At 37.9% G+C, this 7,254-nt stretch overlaps 1 non-coding gene across 1 annotated transcript; it reads left to right on the forward strand.

The window, feature by feature from the left end:
- The first annotated feature begins 273 nt into the window (after positions 1–273).
- On the forward strand, positions 274–346 carry TRNAG-GCC (transfer RNA glycine (anticodon GCC)). The gene has a single exon. It is a non-coding gene; the product is annotated as a tRNA-Gly (tRNA).
- Positions 347–7,254: the final 6,908 nt, after the last annotated feature.

Below are 7,254 nucleotides of genomic sequence, written 5' to 3' on the forward strand. Positions count from 1 at the left end.
TTCCCCATTTTCATGGCACTCACCTCTGCTCTTACTAGTGGACACTCAGAAATGAAACCTCAGCCCAGCAGTACTGTTTGGATGGATGGAGGAACCACTCTGCACCCTGCACAGCTGTTGAAAGGGTGGAGCATGAACCAAGGACTCCACAGCAACCAGATACAGCTGCACATCAGTGGTCTAACTATGTTCTCAAGACTGCAAAAAGTCCTTGTAATAGCCTCTTCCCACTGTAAATATGGTTAATTTTGTAGTTGCGTATATTTACAGGGAGCCCCTGGTGGTCTAGTGGTAAAGGCGCGGCGCTGCCACCGCCGAGACCCGGGTTCGATTCCCGGTCAGGGCCACTCTCCGGGCTGATGGAGCTCATTAACCCTTAATAGGCAATCCATCTACGTCCTAAGGACCTCGCTGTCACCGTCCAAGCTTGCTTGGCCCCGGCAGATGAACCTTAGGATTAAAGGGTGGGCTCAGTTCCGCGCACACTGTGTCTCACCTAAAAAATCCAATGCGCAGGCTGGAAGGTGGAAAGACCTTCCCCGGATCTTCGCTCGCGAAGACTGGCCATTATTATTATTATTATTATTATTATTATTATTATTATTATTATATTTACAATGTTAGTAAGTATTGAATATATGATTCTATGAACCTGTGGCCTAGGACAGTTCTGCCATGACTAATTTCTGTGATATAGTTCCTATTTATCAATGATACTCATGGTTTAACGAGGTGTTTCAACATCATTTATAGTTTCCATTTGATATGGCAAGAGAAGTGCTTAACATAAGCACTGGCAGATAAATCACCTGGCCTTGGGTTATGGGCCTGTAACCAAAGAACTCTGAGTGTAGGGATGGGATTGGGGCTGTAGAAATACCTAGTGTTTGACATTATTTAGACATAAGCGGATAATAGTAATCAGGAAACATTTTACATATTTTATTTGATGCCCAAAAGCAAAGATGCAGACAATCTGCTAATTTTTATTTTTGTAAATAGAATTAGTTTAAATGATTATGTGGAGTATGCACTTCTACTCATTAACCTTCCAAGTTGCTTCATAAGCACACAAACACATCATATTGTGAGGGGATTGCAGAACACTAGCTATTAATTCATGTTAAGCCTATAGTCTCAATCTTCATAATCTTCAGAAATCTGCCCAAGGGGTATAACCTTTGTAAGAACTCAGAACTCTTTTCTCATGACTAGTGAAGGATAGATAAACCACGGGGGGGTTCTGTTATGTATCTGTCTTATATTTTTTTTTATTTATTAATTTTGTTATTCACTCCCCTTAAACCTTTTAGAATGAAATGTATTGCTTGAACAGAGGAAAAAGAAATGCAAGCCAAGGTTAAAGAAAGAAACAGGAATATTTATAGTTCAGACAATTCTGTAATTGTTTTGTCTGGGTCAAAACAATCTACCAAAGCTTTTTGGCAATGAAAACTTGAATGAAAAATTTTGGTCATATCTGATTAAATTTACATAATAGCAATTGAAGAACTAAGTCATTCTGTCTGATAGACACATTCTTTTGTGCATTATTGTTTTGCTTATTGTTTACAATGCAGTAGTCCTGGGAGGTTCCAGTGACCATTAGGGCCGATTCTGTAAACAGAGGGTAAGAGACAGTCAGGAACAGAAGGAAAAAGTTAACTAGGTAGAGAGCATATTTTCACAACCACATAAATTCCTGAAGATCCCTGAGAAAATGTTTAGTGCTAGAACCAATCCTCAGCACAGTTGTAACACAGATTTTTCTCTCTATTGTGCAGCTCCTTGAGATGGAAAGAGTAAAATAATGCCTAGTTCTATCGTTAACCTTCCCTGTACAGCCTCAGTGAGGGAAGAAGAGAGGGACTATTGTTTTAGATCATTTTATTCCCTCCTGACCATGTCTGTGGAATTTTCCAAGGTCTAATTGAAAAACCTAGCACATGAACTCAGATGGATTTTAGTGTCGTAGATGAGATGTGTGTGCTTTTGATGGGAATCTCCTGACCACTCTCACTATTCACGTTGTGGTTCTTGCTGCAGAGTCATCCTGGAGTGTGTGAACCTGATGATTTTTGAATGAAATGAAACCAGCAGATGCAGTCCAGAAGCAAGTCCCATGACTTGCTGCTGCAAGTGAGATGTCAGACCACAGGACAGCTGAAAACTAGAGTATCCTGTCTGCCATCCTTGAAATCAACAGTTATGTGCCCCTCTCTGAAGTGGCAGATTTGTCTGCCCTTCTTCCACTTTTTTTCCTGCCTTTAACATTCCAAACAGACTTGCTGTTTCTCTGAGGGTCCCCTGGGGCTGAACTCAAATCTTGCTTTGGTTTCATGCTATGGGTTTTGATTCAAGCAGTCTGAAGCACCCGGATGACAGCCCATTGTTAATCCTAATTACTACTGGCTAAAATATTTGTGTGCCTCACACCAAGCCAATATAACTCTTTGATAGTTACAGGGAATGAAAGTAAAAACATGGAAAAGTGCAGAGATGATAAAATAGTGCCCTTATCATCCTTCTGGTTTAGCTGTAACATGAACCTGAAAAGTGTCATGGCAGTTTCCAAGTCCATTAGTCTAAAAACCCCCAAAAGCTTAAATAAATTTCAATGAATTAATAAGTTATGACTGGAATACAGTTCAAAATTCTAGCTGATATGAAATTTATTTAAAAAAAGAATTATTCTCTCCTGAGAAGTTCCTCTATGGAGTTTAAGCTGCATGGAAATAAGATTTTGACTTTTTTTTTTTTCCTCCTCTCCTGCCTCGGTTACTGCAATAACATTATCATTCTCTTTTACAGTAAAACTTATGAATGACTTGGAAAAAATGTAAGCTTACTCAGTCATACAGGGCAGTATCCAAAAAATCCAGGCAAGTTTTGAAAAACGTGTGAAAAACAAATAAACAGATACTGTATTAGTTGTATCTCTGCTTCTCTGTGAGTCTATACATCAAACTATTTCACTATAAATATGGAATTTAGTAAAGGAGTCACATGATTCTTTTATGTGCATAAGGAGATTTTATAAAAGGACCGCAAACAACTACAAGCAAAACAGTAGCAACTGCAAAATGGGTTTTACCCTAGCCTATTGTTCCAAAAGCATTTGACCTTGACTCTTGGAGAAGAGCTCAAGTGGTAAGTATTCAACAAATGCACGTTTTTTCTAGACTCTTTTCTTTCTCTAGTACATATATTTACGCTCTGATTTTCCATTGAATCTTATGCCTACTATATACTTTTGTGCACTCCTTAAAGTTTGTCAGAAAGATTTCTGTGTATGCTTAGGTAAAGCTACTGAAAACATTAGGTCATTTTAACTTTTTAAAAATTATCAAAATAAGCTAATTGATATCTTTACTGGATCACACAAAAATTGATTTGAGAAGTGGGTAACCAAGTAGGAATTCACTAGGGATACATTATACCTTGGTTATAAAGTCAGCACTGCTAAGCAACATGGTCAAATCAGATCAGCTGTGAGAAAATTTCATTTCTATTAATTTTAAAGTAGGTTTCCAGCTTTCAGCTTTCGAGGTTGGTATTAGCCAAATTAATTTTACTACCAGTGACTGCTCTACTGCATTTATGAGGAGTGAGGACAATTTGTAAGCCAGGTGGAAGGGAGGAAGGGAGAGGAAGGAGAAAGAGTTTTGCTGAAGGCTGAAATAACGTGATGTACTTGGGTCAAACATAAGGAGGAGCCTCGAATTTCAGGAGAGGAAAAAAACCTTCTGTGAATTTTTGCTTGTATTAGGACAGAGATCACTATCTATGATATCTAACCACTGCTTACTTCTGGTGGGCTGCACAAGGCATGTCCAAAAACTGATTCACTTATTTTCCTAAACACAAGTGGGACTTCAGCAGGACTAAGTAGCGTGTAAACCCGATATGTATCCCATTCCAACAGGATGGATTTCACCTTAGGAAGATTAAGAAGCAAATGACCTGCTCAAGAAAAAGATCAATTCATCTGGCTTATTTTTGTTGTTATTCTAAAGAAAGGATGAAGAGTCAGGAGCTGTGTGGGTGGTTTTGCAGTGGACAGTGTATTGTTTTCTTCAGTTACCATAGATCTATCAATAGAATATTATCTCCTTGGTAAGAAGTATTTTTGCAATTCTGCACTTAAGATGAAGAATTATCAATTTTTTGTAAGCAAGGAAGCAGTGTAAATGAGGCCTCCTAAGGAATAAAAAAAAAATTCAGATATCATTGACAACATATAAGCATTTTTAAAATAGCTTGGACTTGAACATAAGAACTGGCTGGAAGACAAGCCTGGGGAAGTCTTAATCGAGATTTACTAGCAATTTTGGAAATATTTAGGTATACTGCATTAGCTCTACTAAACTATAATCTGAATGACTAGGTTTTTACAGACACTACCAATATTCCAAAGAGGAACATTTTACCATCTCCTGTCTGTCTCTCTGGACTGATGCTAAGACCACAGAGATAATTGTATGAATAGCACAAGCTACTCTGTAGCCTCCTAACATAACAAGTGTCATTTTGAATAAAAGAAGTATAAGTGCATTGCATGTTTCAGCCTATTTTATATTAATTTCACAAAAAACCTTGTACCTTAAGTTCTGACAAAAGTTCTGCTTGGACATTAAAGATGAAAGACCAGTCTTGTTCTTTCAGAAAGCTTAATAATTTTATGGCAGCAGGACTTTAGAATGGTTTGGATATTCTGTCTGAGTGTCTTTAATTTGTGGATGTATATATTGTCTTTCAGGAGTTCCATATAAAATCTACTCAGATTATGACTAAAATATTATGTCTTAACTGGCTAAGAACCTTGAAATATTCATCACAAAATTGAAAAGTCTGTCTGAGCTCTTTCTGGCTCCAGCATTAGCAATAAAGGTTCTGGAATCACAATTTATGTAAAATCATATTGAAGAGTTTGTACAGTGTGACCTGGAATAGAGAAGAGAAGATGGTTTTTAATCACTGAATTCAGAAGATTGGGAGCTGTTGGAGGGAAAGAGCAGGTATCTTGAGTAGAACAGTATCAATTTTGCATAACTGAACTTCAGAGTAAAAGATGAATTGAGAAAAAAATTAAAATATTTTCTCATCCAAGTCAGCATAAAAAGAAAGTGTGTTACAGTGCCCAGCAATTAATTTATGTACTGTGTTAAATCATCCAGGGTAAGATTGTTTCTGTGTGTTCCCTGGTCTGTTATGTCATATTTTGTCTTGTAGGAGAAAAAATTCCTGACTTTAAGGAATAGATTATGCTTAATCTTGTAAAGTGCAAATGTATCTGTTGTTTCATAATGTCTGCATCAGTCCTTAAAATAATTAAAAAATTTCCAATCCCAACTCTGTTAAAAATTCTTCTCTCCTGATGTGTGTAAAATACTCAGAGCTAAAAACTTCATTTCAGCCACAGACGAAGATTTCATATTTGGTCATGAAGATAATTTCATGATTTTCAGCCATGTGAAAGAACTAAGGAAGTCTGTGTCTGAACCTAACCCCCTTCTGATTCACAACAGTATTTTCCATATTCAGAATTGTACCACATTTTGCTGTGTAGTTCCTTTTGCTGTTTCCAATTTCTATACAAGAGCCATTCAAGGACACATCATGCGGTTTTTTAAATTGTTTGGTTTTGTAGGTTAAAAAAATACTGGTTTTGATAGAAGTTCTGTTCTCTCGGCACTGCAAAAATTCTGTCATGTCCACTGTAACTTTTTCTCTGAGCTTCCTATTTGTCTTGGATTGCAATATGTATTCAAGTCACTGACAATGGCTAAAGCCACTGGTGGTTTTAAATGTTACTTGTATCATGTAGGTTTATTTCGCAAGTAGGTGGCAAAACCCCACATGTGAATATATATCTTGTATTTGTATAGTAAGTTTAATACTTACTCACATATTGCCCTGAAATATATTCTACTTTAGGTAACTGCATTACACAAGTTTAAAGTCAGAGCCTTTGAACAAATTTTATCTGTTGGTTCTGTTCTGTGTGAAGGATGCTGTGAAGGAGATGATGGCCATAGATCCCTCATTCAGTTCTGATTTCATCACAAGTTTCAGGTCACTGCCTGTCTGCCTGTTCACCTGTGTTTATCAGCACCTCGCAAAGAACTAGAATAAAGTGAACTACCTTAGGCTGCTTTGTTCATGCATACATGTCACTTTGGGGGATTTAGGAACAGTTAGTTCATCCAAGGCAAACAAAGCCTGAAATCTAAGTAATATGAGACTGCTGCACACCTCTGCCAATAGAATCATCTGCCTTGATGCTTCTCTGTAAAGCTATGCATTTGATTCCCAACTGTTTGCATTATCAATGTCTACACTAGGGAGATTTTTAACAATGGTGCAGAAATGGCCTGTGGCAAGGGAGTGTAAGATTGTCTAAACTAGGTACGTGATCCACAGCTGGGGAAAGCACACTTTGGAAGACTGTGAACTGTAGTCATGGACCAGGAACACCAAAATCTGGGAAGGTGGTCTTGCATAGCTACAAAGTAAAAACGTGTGTAATTGATGTTTCTTTGTCTTGAGAATTCCTTCTGAGAGAGATTTGAATCCAGTACAGTTGCCCAGAATATGGGAATCTGTAAAGAAAGGTTAACATGTTTGACTGTCTGTTACACAGAAACAAAACAAAGCAAAACAAAACAAAGAAGGAAAAAACAGAGCCTTTTTGGCAAGGGTGTTAATGAGTCATTTGGGTAAAAATCCTGCAGCTGGATAGCACTGTAGCTGAGACAGTTAATTACATACAAGGAGATGTCAGGATATAGCTTAGACAGCAAGAGGGAAGGGAGCGGAGGTTTGGTCATGGCAGTCAACATTCTCTTGTCCAGGAAGTGCTGAGCTTGCACACACAGCCTGGGCACATGTCCTGGCCAGAGGAATCCAGCCTGTGGCATGCGGACATGGAGGCTGAAACCCATCTGCGGACATATGCTCAAAGCAGATGTGGCTATTTAGAGATCTGAATTTTCCCAAATTGAAGAGGTCAAATATGGCATTTAGAATTAAGGCTAGCTCTGCTTTTAGACATTCTAAGGTGAAAACAAATTCTTAGATACTCAATACCTAAGTGATCAAAAGCACAGAGAACTGAAAAACTGAGATCTTGCCTCTGTTTTCTAAGTAGGAAAGAGAATCCATTGCAATAAAGCAGGGTTAAGATCAAGCAGGATTAAGATCAAGAAAGATCTGAATAAACTATTCTGGACTATGCTCAGTGAGGGTGGGATT

The sequence above is a fragment of the Myiozetetes cayanensis genome, unplaced genomic scaffold (assembly GCF_022539395.1).
Source record: "Myiozetetes cayanensis isolate MyiCay16 unplaced genomic scaffold, myiCay2020 scf2-11, whole genome shotgun sequence".
Lineage (NCBI taxonomy): Eukaryota > Metazoa > Chordata > Aves > Passeriformes > Tyrannidae > Myiozetetes > Myiozetetes cayanensis.